The 11,799-nt window shown below is 62.3% G+C and overlaps 2 protein-coding genes across 2 annotated transcripts in view; one reads left to right on the top strand and one right to left on the bottom strand.

Annotated features, from left to right (window-relative positions):
* Nucleotides 1–11,799, top strand: part of RSPH14 (radial spoke head 14 homolog) — a 75,829-nt gene that overhangs the window by 15,517 nt on the left and 48,513 nt on the right. The window lies entirely within an intron of this gene.
* Nucleotides 1–11,799, bottom strand: part of GNAZ (G protein subunit alpha z) — a 53,585-nt gene that overhangs the window by 2,852 nt on the left and 38,934 nt on the right. The window lies entirely within an intron of this gene.

Genomic DNA, 11,799 nt, shown 5'->3' with positions numbered 1-11,799 from the left:
TAGCTTGGATCTGGGATTTGGATTTAAGCATTTTTTTGACCAATCGTACCGCTGGCATGGTATCAGCAGCGAGAAATGCAGCTGGTGCCGACAGTGTAGACGCAGGGCGTGGCCTGCTGATCCTCCCACCTTCCTGTTCCCATTATACAGGTGAAGGGACCGAGGCTCAGAGAGGCATGAAATGTGCTCCAAGTCCCATGGCCTGGAGGTCCAGGCTCACTGCCATCCCCAGGGCGGACAGGCAGTGCTGCCGGACTCCAGGGAGTCACCCCAGGGTGGGGGTGCCAGGAAGGATGACACACTGAGACCCCGCTATCGCACAGACCCTGAGTCGTGTGAGGTACAGGTCCAACAGTGACAGTGCTGAGGAGGGACGGGGCTGGACCCGGGGAGGATGCCTGGGGCCACGCTCATTACCCCCAACAGCTGCCCTGAGGTCCCGCCCTTTACCCAGCTGGTCCTGTTTTTCAAAATGTTGCACCTTCCTTAGAGCAAGCTCGGGAATAACAGAAGCTGTGAAAAGTCAGGAGTCTCGGGCCTTGGCGGGAGGGCCTCCTGTGGAGACACGGAGTGCTGGAGCCCCACTGCCGGCAGCGCCAGGAGCCGCTTGCGTCCCAGACGTGAGAGCTGAGTGGTGCGCTAGGGCTGTCACATTCTGTGGGGAGCAGTCAGCTTTCGTGGGTTCCTGGCAGCCCCTCCGTAGAGACTAACTGAGCTGTCATTTCTCACAGGGGTGATGTCATAATCAGGGGCTGCACTTCTGACCCCACATTTTACATCAGATAAATAATAGATGCGGCCATTAGCACATATTCATTAATTCATTGACCTCATAGTTGCCGAGCACACCTGGAGGGTCAGTGACAGGTCCCAGCTGTTCTGACGGGGCTTAAAGCCCCAGAAACCAGGAAGAGTGTTCCCCCCAAGGCTGAGAGGGGCACAGTCGGGCCACCAGCAGGGGGGACCCAGCAGGCCCATGGCTGGGAATGGAGCTGGGCTTCAAGAGTGGGTGGGCCAGCCCGGAGTGAGGGCCAGGCAGAGGGGACAGGGCATGGATAGGGTCCTGGCATGGGTATTTGGTTGGGGGTCAAGGCCTGCCTCCCTGAGCCCTGCTGGGTCCCCGGGGTGAGAGCCGGGCGGCTCTTGTGCCCAGCCCAGCCTCGCCTGGACAGACAGGCCGTGGAGCCTGGGAAGAGGGACAGGAAGGCCTCCCACACACTGAGGTGGAGCGTGTGCACAGGCCACCAGTCACGCAGGGGGCTCGGCTGGGGGTACATGCAGGTGGGAAAAGCTCAGCTGCTGGGTCCAGAGTGGAGCAGCCCCTCTGGCCGGCACAGCCAACTCATCCTCCTCCTGCTCAGCACACGCTCTAGGCCCCTGGCTCCAGACCCCGATGACCAGCCCCCAGGAGTCCTGGTGCACTGAGGACCCTTCTGCCCAGTGAGAGCCTCTGCCCCTCGGCAGATGGGGGGCCCCTCGGAGGGTGGAGCCGGACAACTCTCTGGGGCTCATGCTCCTTGCTTGGAAATCCCTGGCACTCAGGCACGCATCCTGAGGTGGCTGGGAAGGCAGCGGTGCCCTGGGCCGCCCCTCGCACTTGCTCGTAGTGTCACTGTGCCTGTGCAGTCACACCAGGGCCATAGACCAGGCGTCACCCTCATCTCAGGTCCTCGCCCACTCCTGTCGCTCCTCTGGCTTTGCAGGCACTCAGGGGCTCAGGCTTCCGGTTCCCTCTCTTCCATGGGAACCACACTGGCCATCACTTAGGTGCCAGGGAGATGACGGGCATCATAGATTAACCATAAAACCTTTGTGTCGGTGCCCTGCCCCCACGGCCCTGCCACAAAGTGGATGGGTGGGTGGGGCCAGACCCTCGGGTCCTTTGACACTGTGCTCATGGTGTCACCGTCACTGCAGCATGCATGTTCCTGCAGCCCAAGCACTGCCAGGTGGGCACAGCAGCGCCCTGACACCTCAAATCTCAAATCATTGAAAAAGGAGCTTGCTATTTTGGGCTGTAACTCTGGAAACCGTGAGAAGCACGTGCGAGTGTGAGTACGGGAGGAGGAGCCCACCAGCCTCTGGGGCCTCCCTGCAGGCCACAGCAGCGCAGTTGTCAGCTTCCCTTTTCCTCCCGCCTCTCCACATTCTGCTCACACTCCACGGCCTCGCTCAAGGCCTCCTCTTCCTGGAAGCCCCCCTGACTTTTCCTCCTGCCTCTGCACCTCCTCTCAGCTTTCTGTGGCACACGTCTGGCTGTGCCTTGCACCAGGACATAGCCTCTCAGTATGGCCTTTGGGGCCTCCCCTGGTGTACCCCGACCCCTGGTTGGGTGTACACGGCCTGGGTGCCAGTTGTGGCCCCACTCTTCCCCTCCCCAAACCCCTCCCTGACCCGGGGGAGGTTCCACCCTGCCACCCAGTTCTTCCTGGCCTCCGAGGTCCAGAAAGCTGGTGAGGCAGGTTCAGCACCATCCTCATGCGGTCCTGCTGGGCCCCTTTGGAGAGAGAAGCCAGGAGCAGCTTTGGCATCACTGTAGCATGTCACCCCCCTTGTCCTGCCGCCACTTCCATCAGCCTGACACACACATCCTCCCCGTACACCCAGAATCAGAAGAGCTGCCTCTGCCACTCAAGGCTATGCTGCAAGGTGGGGGCATGACCCACCTCACATGCAGGGAGACAGAGACAGAGGCCTGGGCGGCCAACCCCCAGGCCTCAGCTGGGAGCCCGAGTTTCCACCAAGCATGCCTTCTTCCAGCCCACAGCCCTCTTTGCATTAACCTCTCCAGCTGCTAAGGCAGCAGAGGTCGGGATGCTTCTCCTGGGAGGAAACGCACCCAGCCGGGGCTCTGGGGCCCACCCAGCTCTCTCCAGGGCCCACTCACCAGGGAGAGGGCACCTTCCAGGAGTCTGGGGTTTGTCTGCACATTCGTGTTTACACGAATATCACAGAGCAGACGATCCCCGTCGGGAGCCTGTGCGATGGCGAAAATCTCCCGCTCAGTGGTGAGGAACCAGTGCTTTGTGACAAAGTGTGTTAGACACCGGGAAGCAGTGGGGAGCCAGGCACAGCCCCCAGGGTGGCACACAAGTCATTTCCTGGCCACTTGTGAAAAGGATAGCTTCTGCTCAGACAGCTCCGAATATGCCCCCCACCACTGAACAGGTGTCTACCAAGGTGGTGTGTGGGAGTCGTCTGCTTAGACCACGGCTGTCCCTGATCCTCTGTCCCTGAGAGGCTCCCGGCTTGCTGGCCTGGTCGAGTGTTTGCTCAATGCCCAGCTCAGCAGTGGAGGCCTTCACTCCACGCACGCCTGCCGTGCACGGCACCCGTGCTGGCGCGGTCCAGACCGGCTCCTGGAACAACATTCTGGGGAGGCCAGAGACGAGGGTGAGTGGAGGCACGAGGGTTAGTGAGGGGGCCTTGACCCCTCAGTCCTGATTCTCCGTGAAGGCTCCCCTGCAGGTTATGAGCACGGGGTTTGGGGCCACCAGTGCTGTCACCGCCAGTGCTCGCCGCGCTGGGGACAAGTGGTTTCTTCACTCTGGGCTTCAGCTCCTCGTCAGTAACGGGATGGGGTGGGGGTGGGGGGGTTGCTGTGGCACTCAGTGTCAGGACTGCCGGGAGGAGTGAAGGTGCTGGTGCTGGAAGAACCTGGATCCAGGGGCCTTGTCCTGTGGCTGCCACTGCGTCCCAGGGAGCACTTGCTCCTGCCACTCACAGCCCCTCGCCTCAGTGCTGCGTGTCTCTTGCTTCCTCTCGCCTCTTGGGGAAGATACGCCTCCCTCCACCCCCAGCACAAAGCCACGTGGGATATGGCCACCCAGCTTCAGGTAGCTCTGTGGCACGGGGGAGAGCCTGCAGGCTGCAAGCCAGGGCTCAGCCAGTGCTTGCTGGGCTCCTGGGGCCAGTGACGCCTCTGTGCTGGTCAGGCCTCCCAGTCCACCCGGTTCCTCTGGGAGGTTCCCGTGACGGCTAATGGCCCGGAGACCCGACGCCCACCCTGGCCTTCCCCACTTGCTCTCTGGCCCCTGTAACACACCGTGTCAGCACCTTCCGGCTCCGAACCCTTTCCTGCTTTGCTGTGAGGCCCGCCTCCTCGCAGCTGCTCCCTCGCTGTTTGTGGGGCACGTGATAGCCCCAAGTTCCAAGCCGAGTGTCCGTCATCCTCATGTCCCTGATTTGACAGGCCAGGCCATGAACACTGTCACTGGAGGGCTGCCTTGGGTTTCCCGCATCCTGCCTGGGTGGACAATGGCTCGTTCCTAGAGACCTGGCATTGGACTTGACCCTGGATAACTGAGTCCAACCGCTGTGTTTTACAAATGAGCCTGGATTCCCCAATAAACAGGGTCTGCCCAAACATTGCCGAGGTGGCCTTTCCCAGCACATCCGCCTCCCATTGGTTCAAGAGCTCACTGGCCTGCCTGAGGGAGAGGGGACAGCGGGCGCCCTCCTCTGACCCCCAGCCTCCTGGGTGGGGAGCTGCGTCTCTCAGTCCCTCTAATGTACTGTAGTTTCTAGAGGGCAGAGGGAGGAGAACAGGGTAAGGGAGCTCACTGACGACCTCCTGGCTGCTGGCCTGCCTGGGTCTTTCCAGCGAGTGCCCTCCTGAGGGGTCACTCCAGCCTCCAGCCCTTTCTCCTCACAGGCCATCCTGCCTCCTTCCCCAAACCTCCGAGCCAGCTCCTCCAGCCTCCCGTAGCTCGCTTCCAGTCTGTGAGAGAGCACAGGACCCCGTGGGCAGCGTATCTGCAATTTACCAGGCCTCCGGGGCATCTTCAGGTCCCTTCGCTAAGGCCTAACTGCCCCCACACCTCACCCAAAACATGCATATCACTTTCCAGCCTGTGACGACATCCTGAGGGCAGGTGGGCTGGGGACAAGGAAGCCCAGGGCCTCAGAGCCCCAGGCTGTGACCCCCAGTCCACTGTGCCCCTCCTGAAAGACTCCCCTCAAGGGCAGTGTCCTTCCTGTTCTCTCCTCACAGGCTGCCACAGGGGTTCCATTAGGATGCAGGTCCTGGATGTGGTGACTTGTGACTCAGGACAGGGCCCTGCGGGAGGGGCAGGGCATGCTCTGAAACCCTTTCTTCCTCCTATTTCTTAACTGAGCTCCTAGGAACAAAACTCTGGACTCTGCAGAGGGCTGCGTCAGCCCTTCAAGATCGGGGTGTTCTCATCCCCCTGCCAAGAGCCTGGCCCCCACTTTCCCCGACACCCTCTTCCTGCACGTCACAGGCCAGACCTGCCCCCGTGCCATTTGGGGCAGGTATGCTCATTTCTTGGAGCCTTGGCACCTCACGGGAGAGGGCAGTCACAGCCGCTTCACAGAGGAGCGTGCTTTTTTATGGAGCAACGAAAACGAAGACTTGCACTCACTGTTCTCATCACTAGTTATGGGGCCTCGGGTCCCACCTGGCAACACCTGTCCATGTGTGCCTACCTGACTCAGTCCTTGGCCAACCCCGATGCCTCCCCGTGGGGCCCCCAGCTCCTCCTCCTCACAGCCCGACAGCCCCTCCAGGAGGCCTGGGCACACTCCAGGTGGTCTCGGTTTCCAGACCAGCTCCAGCTCCTGCGGTCGCCCTGCTGGATGGTGGCCCAGTGCCCCGTTCCTCACCCCTCATCTCTTGTGTGGATGCACACTCCGGAGGTGGGGTGGCCAACACCTCCCTGTCCTCCAAGGTCACACTGGCTTGGGGCGGCCATATGAAAATGCTGACTCATGGTGAATGTGCTGCCCACGAAATCCTTGTCGCATGGGGGCAGCCGGGTGGGGACCCGTCCAACACTGATGGGTCATTCTCACTCAGTAGGGAACGTGCCAGGGAGGCGGTGGTGGCGTGTGATATGGTGTGTGTCTGGGGAAGGCCCTGTATCGGCCCATCCTGCCTGCCCACTCTCCGGCAGCCCCCACCCCACAGGGGCCCCTGTAGTCACAGCACAGGGCAAAGCCAGCGGGCCCAACCAGGGGTCTGCAGTGCCGTAAGCCTCCGACAGGACGCAGGTGGTGCCGCGGTTTCAGCTCTACCCAGAACCAGCCTGAACCCTGGGGCCCAGGTGACCTGGAGACCTCCACCTGCCGGCACCTCGACCCTGAGCCCCCGCAGCCCTCACCCGTCCTCATCTCCCCGGGCAGACGCTCTCCGGATGCCCTCTCCACAAGACGCCGCTCTAAGCGTGAGGGGCAGGGGGGTGGCCTGGCGGCGCTGCTCTCAGTGAGTGGCAGAGCCTTCAACGGGAGCCCTTGGTGAGCCTGTTGGGGGCAGGATGAAGTGAAGGAGCTGGTGTGGTAGCATTAGAGTGGCCGACAAGGGTCAGCTAGCCACCAGCTCTTAGCTGTTCTAGCCTCAGTTTCCCACTTGTAAAACAGAGTCTGTAAGTGCGCCTCACTCACGAGGTGCTGAGGGCTGAAGTGGGACACGCATGGCCCCCACACCCAGGCACCAGGTGCTGCTGGCAGCCGCCACGGTCATGGCTCTGAGATAAAAGGGAGCCTTCCTGGAGCAGGGGCATCGCACCGGGGCCGGGGACAGGGGCAGGGGTCGGGAAGACGACCAGCAAGGGTGCAGGGGCCTGGAGCTGCGGTGCGGGCGTGCTGGCAGGGGTGGCGGAGAGGACGCGGCAAAGGCCAGGGGAGGCTCTGTCTGGCCCTGGGACTCAGTCCCCTCGTCTCTAGGACGAGTTCTCAGTTCTGCTGCAGACTGGAAAGCCCCAGTCTGCCCACCGCAGAACAGCCTGCAGTGTTTGCTCACGGGAACCATGAATTCGGCTTTCAGAGTCGAAGTACAGCCGAGAGGACAGGCTGCAGACATGAATGAGTTCCATTCACCAGGGACAAAGCCATCCCCGTGGCTGCCCATCCTGCAGCTGAGCCACCAGGCCTGTCCGGGGAGCCGAGTGCCAGGCTCCAAGGGCACCGAGGGTGTGACCTGGGCAGTGAGGCCGCCTGGCGGCACCCTGGCTGGATACACCAAGGGAGAGGTTTCATCCGAGGCTGGATGTCAAGCATGCTCACGCTGCCCTGAGCGCTGGGCTGAGCCACCCTTCGACGTGCCCCATTCTAAGAAGCCTGTCCTGACAGCTGCTCTCTGGTCCCCACCACATGGACTCGGGGACAGTGGCTGGGTCCTGCCTCCAGGCCTGAGATTTCCTGGCCTCCCTTGGCTACTTGGCTGTGTGTTTGCCTCGCTCGCCTGGCCGGGGCCTGGAGACTGTGCCTGCTACTCTGCCTTTGAGTCTGAGGGGGAGGCCATTATACACCCTCCCCTGTCCTCAAGGAGGTTATGGTGTACGTGGGGGCCGATGGTAGGAGACAGAGATGGGCAGACAAAAACCGTGCAGCCCGGCAGCACACTGCTGCTTCTCCGCGGAGGCCCAGCGAGGGAGCAGGTGGAGGAGCCTGAGTCATCCCTGCTCACGCCTGCAGGGACGGGCACTCGGAGCCTGGGCCTCCCCAGGCGGCCCTAGTTCCCGTCGCCTGCTGGAATCTGTGCTTCTCCGCTCCCAGCCAGCCCCACAGAATCGATCGAGTGCCCTCCTTGGAAGCAATTCCTGGAGGGCAGGGCCCGTGTGCTTGGCTTCCCCAGCACCCAGACGGAATCAACACAACCCCTCGTGGACGAGAGGGCAGATGCGGTCATGTTCAGCCGCCCACAGGGAGACAGAGGGTGAGGGGTCTCTGGGTTGCCCTCTGAGCTCTCAGGCTCAGGAGCATGATAGCCCCTCAGGGCCTGGCGAGTGCCGAGCTGCCGAGTCTGTGACGGCAGCTGCCGCCCAGCGGGGCTGCTCCCCTCCCTCCACTGAGCTTAGTATCCAGACACTCAGTAGACTTGCTGCCATTTCCATGACAACCGGGAGGAAGCCTCCACCCTCAGAGCCTAACACGCTGACACAGGCTGATGGCGGGAGGAAGTGCTGGATAGTGAGTCAGGCTGAGTGTCCCTCCTCAGCTGTCTGTCACCATCTGGTCATTGGGGTGGGGGGAGGGGAGGGCCTCTGGGAATCTGGGGGGGGGGCCCTGTTCTCCCTGAGGGACATGGCAATGGGAAGGCCCTTCCGGTAACCTGCTCCTGGCTGGGGTGGGCCTTCTGGTGGACTGGGAGGCCGGGAGATGGCATTGTTGCTGACGGAGCCTTGGGTGGCCTCTCGCGCACGTCACCCTGTGGCAGAATTAGCTCGACGACCACCCTGACAGCGCGAGGCCTCGCTCCCTCCTCTGTGCGGAGGCTGCCGTGGTACATCTGGGCAGGTGTCCAGCTCTGTTCCTCTGTAAGAAGTGGCTCCCAGACACGCCCGAGAGAGACGCTGTGGTGGGGCTCCTCCCACTGTGCCCATTTTACAGACGTGGAAACTGGGACTAGAGGGCTTGCCTCGCCTGCCTTGGCCCCTATGCCCGTCATTCCCCGCCCCCACTCCAGGGAGAGCCTCTGGCAGCCAGACACCTGTGGGACATCGTTTCCCCCACCTCAAGGGCCTTAGGGAACGGGAAGGGGTCTGGGGACAGAAGTGGATGACCGGGGTCACTTCCAGACCAGTCAGTCTGGTTAGCACTCCCCACTTCCTCCGCCCAAAAACCGACACGCTGCTGCGCTGGACAGGACAGCCGGGTTAACGAGGCCGGCGGATCAGCGAGCCCCGACTGTTCCCGGAGCCTGTCTCCAGGGAATGCACAGAACGGCGACACTTCGACCAGCCACACGGGCAATGGGGGTCCTCGAGGAGTGCGGCCGCCCGCCCCTCTCCCCAGGCCCAGGGTCAACCAAACTCACTCCCCAAGCCTGGGCGCCTGGGGTGTCAAGACCGAAACACACAGCAGGGACAGCAGCTCATAGTCCCGTGCCCCTCCAGTCCCAGCTGCTGGGGGGCTCCCGTTTGGCGCCCCACACCCGCCTCCAGCCACTCTGCTCTCAGGACCCTTGGTCAGATGCCCACTCACCTCAGCGCCCACCCATTTCCATCTGAGCCCCTTTCTCCTTGCTCGCTTCAGCCTGGGTGGTGTGCATGGGACCTTAGGGAGGCAGCAGGCAGCCCCATGGGGTGGGGCCTCAACGAGGCGCCCTCGGCTCTGAAGCCCTCAGCTGCCGGGTTCTGCTTGGGCTCTGCCTTCCTTGAGGGCCTCGGCCCCCACGGCCACGAGAGGGCAGTTATTTCAGCCTATTGTGAAGCGAGTCACAACCGAAATGTGGTCAAGAGGTAAATAACAAGGGGGCCAGAGGCCTCGTGACACCCCCACCGCGCACCTTTCTGGACGCAGAGCTGAGGTGTAAGCCCCACCCTGGCCGTCCTCCCAGCACCTGTTCTCTGGACCCCTGGCCTCACACTCAGATGTGCCGTAAGCCCCACCGAGCACTCCCCTGTTTTGAGGGACAGAGAAGAGCAAGGAGCAGCCTGACGTGTGAGGACTGAGTCACTCAGAGGAGGGGACACACGTGCCCACTGCCCAGCACTACACAGTGCAGAGCAGAGGGCAGGCAGCGTGGAGGGAGGGTGATGGCCAATGAGCTGATGTGGGGAGAGGGGCAGGAGGGAGAACAGGGCTGACTCCCTGCTTCTGCTGTGTGCCGCCCATTACGGCCCCATCACAGCCAACCAGATCACGTTATTCCCCTGGGCAAAGCTCTCCGACGGCTCCGACATGACTGGGTGACCCCCGCACACCGTGCCCAGCTCTCAGACTCATCCCATGCACACCCTCCCCTCCCGCCTGGGGCCACGCTGTTCCTTCCTAACCCACAGGGAGGGAAGGCTCCCAGAGGCCTTCCCCAGCCCTCCCCCACACCCCACAGTTGACACCCCCCCCCCCAGTCACTATTGTTGTAACCTCTCCTCTTAATTTGCTGCAGAGCTTTGAGGCTCGGTGGACTCACTCCTTACGGCTCGTGGCTGGCTCATTAGTGTGGTACCCGGTCTGTCACAGGGACAGCTCTCTCCAGCGCCCAGCCAGGGCAGCCTGCCTAACGTGGGGCTGTGGCAGGCAGGGCCAGATGGTGCAGGCCATGGGCATTCGGCATGGCAGCCACGGGTGCGGGGGCTGGGCTGAGAGGAGCCGTGGGCGCCCGAGTGCCCTGCCCCACCGTCCCCCACAGGTGCGCCTACCCTGGGCAGGTCTGGCCCACAGACGGTCTAACAGGGTAGGTGGGGAGGGGCTCAGAGGCTGTCCCCCTCCCCAGCCTTTCCTTCTCCGTGCTTAACGTTTGGCTGGGACTGTGGAGGACAGCAGGGCTGGACACTGTCCTGGGCTTTCACTGAGGGCTGGCCTGTGTCCTTTCTCACTGCAGCTCCATCACTCAGTGGGTCACTCTGGCGAAACTGACGAGAAGGTGTTTGATAAGCAGGTGCTCTTGGGCTTTAAAATGATCAGGAATGACGTGACCCTATGTCTCGGTAGGTGAAGGCTTGGGCGTTATTTCCCCACTTCAGCCCCTGGTGGCCAACCCCGGGGGGCTGTGTGTACAGAGGCCCCAGGACCCAAGTCCCCCACTGTGTTCCCAGGGTGAGGACATGCCATTCCCCCAGCTCCTGCTTCCTCCACTCCCAAATGCCACCCGCAGACAGACACCCTGAGGCCACAGGACTTGTCAGGAGGGAGATTAGCGAGTGACACGCAAAGATTAGCAACCAGGAGGAGCACACCTGCCACCAGACACTCTGGGCCTCAGGTCTTCACGGACCCCTGACCTTCCCCAGGGCGAGGGTGGCTTGAGGGGGTCACCACCTCCCCCGACCCATGGTCTCATCTCTCCGTCCCTGCCCACCCCAGGGGACTCAGGAGAGCCCATTTCAGAGGGCCCAGCCCTGCAGCCCTCAGGCCAGTGACAGATGGGGCTTCTCTGGGGCAGAACGTGTTCTGAGGAGTTCAGAAGTCAGAGTCACTGCTTGCCTGTCCCCGCCACTGGCCCCCACCGCTCTCCCATCCAGTGACAATTACAAACCTCATAGTAACAGCCGTGAGCAGGCCTGCCACTTCAAACAGCCAGGGCTGTTTAAACAAGATAACAGGCTGCAGCAGAGCAATAATTCAGGCCCTAATAGCCTGAAACCCGTGTTCCAAACCTGCCAGAAACAGCAGAGCGCTGCTTCCTGCCATATGAAGCAGTTCAGTCTCACATGGCCTCGCCTCCGATGCTCCCTGGCCCCGCCAGACCAGCCTGCTCGCTAGTGCCTGGCTTCCCCACTGTACTGTGTGGAAAGGGCTGGGGTGACCCTAAGTAGTGGAAAGGGTAGCAGCCTCCCAGCTACCCCACCCCCCTGTGTGGGGGACAGCCAAGGCTCCTCTTTAGGTGACAGACCAGCTGTGCCACTAGGGTGACTTGTTCTTGGAGCCTGAGTTTCCTTATCTGTGAGGCGGGGGCCACCCTGCTGGGCCGAGGGCCCGGAGGTCGTGTGTGCAGAGCCCCACGACAGTGCAGGGGCCCAGCAGCTCCCATTGCCCAGCCTTCATCTCCCCACCTGGACATTAGCCCTCAAAGACCTAGGACGGCGGCCTGGGCTCCACCATTTCACCCCTGGTGCCTGGCACAGGTCTGAGGACCAAGGTGCCACAACACAAGTGTGGCCAGCTCAGCTCTTGCCCTTCCGTTCACCCTGTGGCCAGCCGCAACACGCAAGGCTGTTCCAAGCTCCGAGCCCACGCTGGGCCTGGTGGCTGCACTGCCCGACAACTCAGGAGCTGGGCAAGGGATGAGGCAGGGCCTGGAACTGTGCCACTGGGACAGCCTGGACCCAGGCAACCCAAATGGGCACAGGTGTGTACACAACCCTGGGGCTTCAGCCATGTCTGGGTCGCACCCAG

This window comes from Phyllostomus hastatus, unplaced genomic scaffold (genome assembly GCF_019186645.2).
Source record: "Phyllostomus hastatus isolate PE091 unplaced genomic scaffold, TTU_PhHast_1.1 phas_scaffold_387, whole genome shotgun sequence".
NCBI lineage: Eukaryota > Metazoa > Chordata > Mammalia > Chiroptera > Phyllostomidae > Phyllostomus > Phyllostomus hastatus.
The sequence above is the reverse complement of the archived record's forward strand: the minus strand, read 5'-3'. Positions and strand labels throughout refer to the sequence as shown.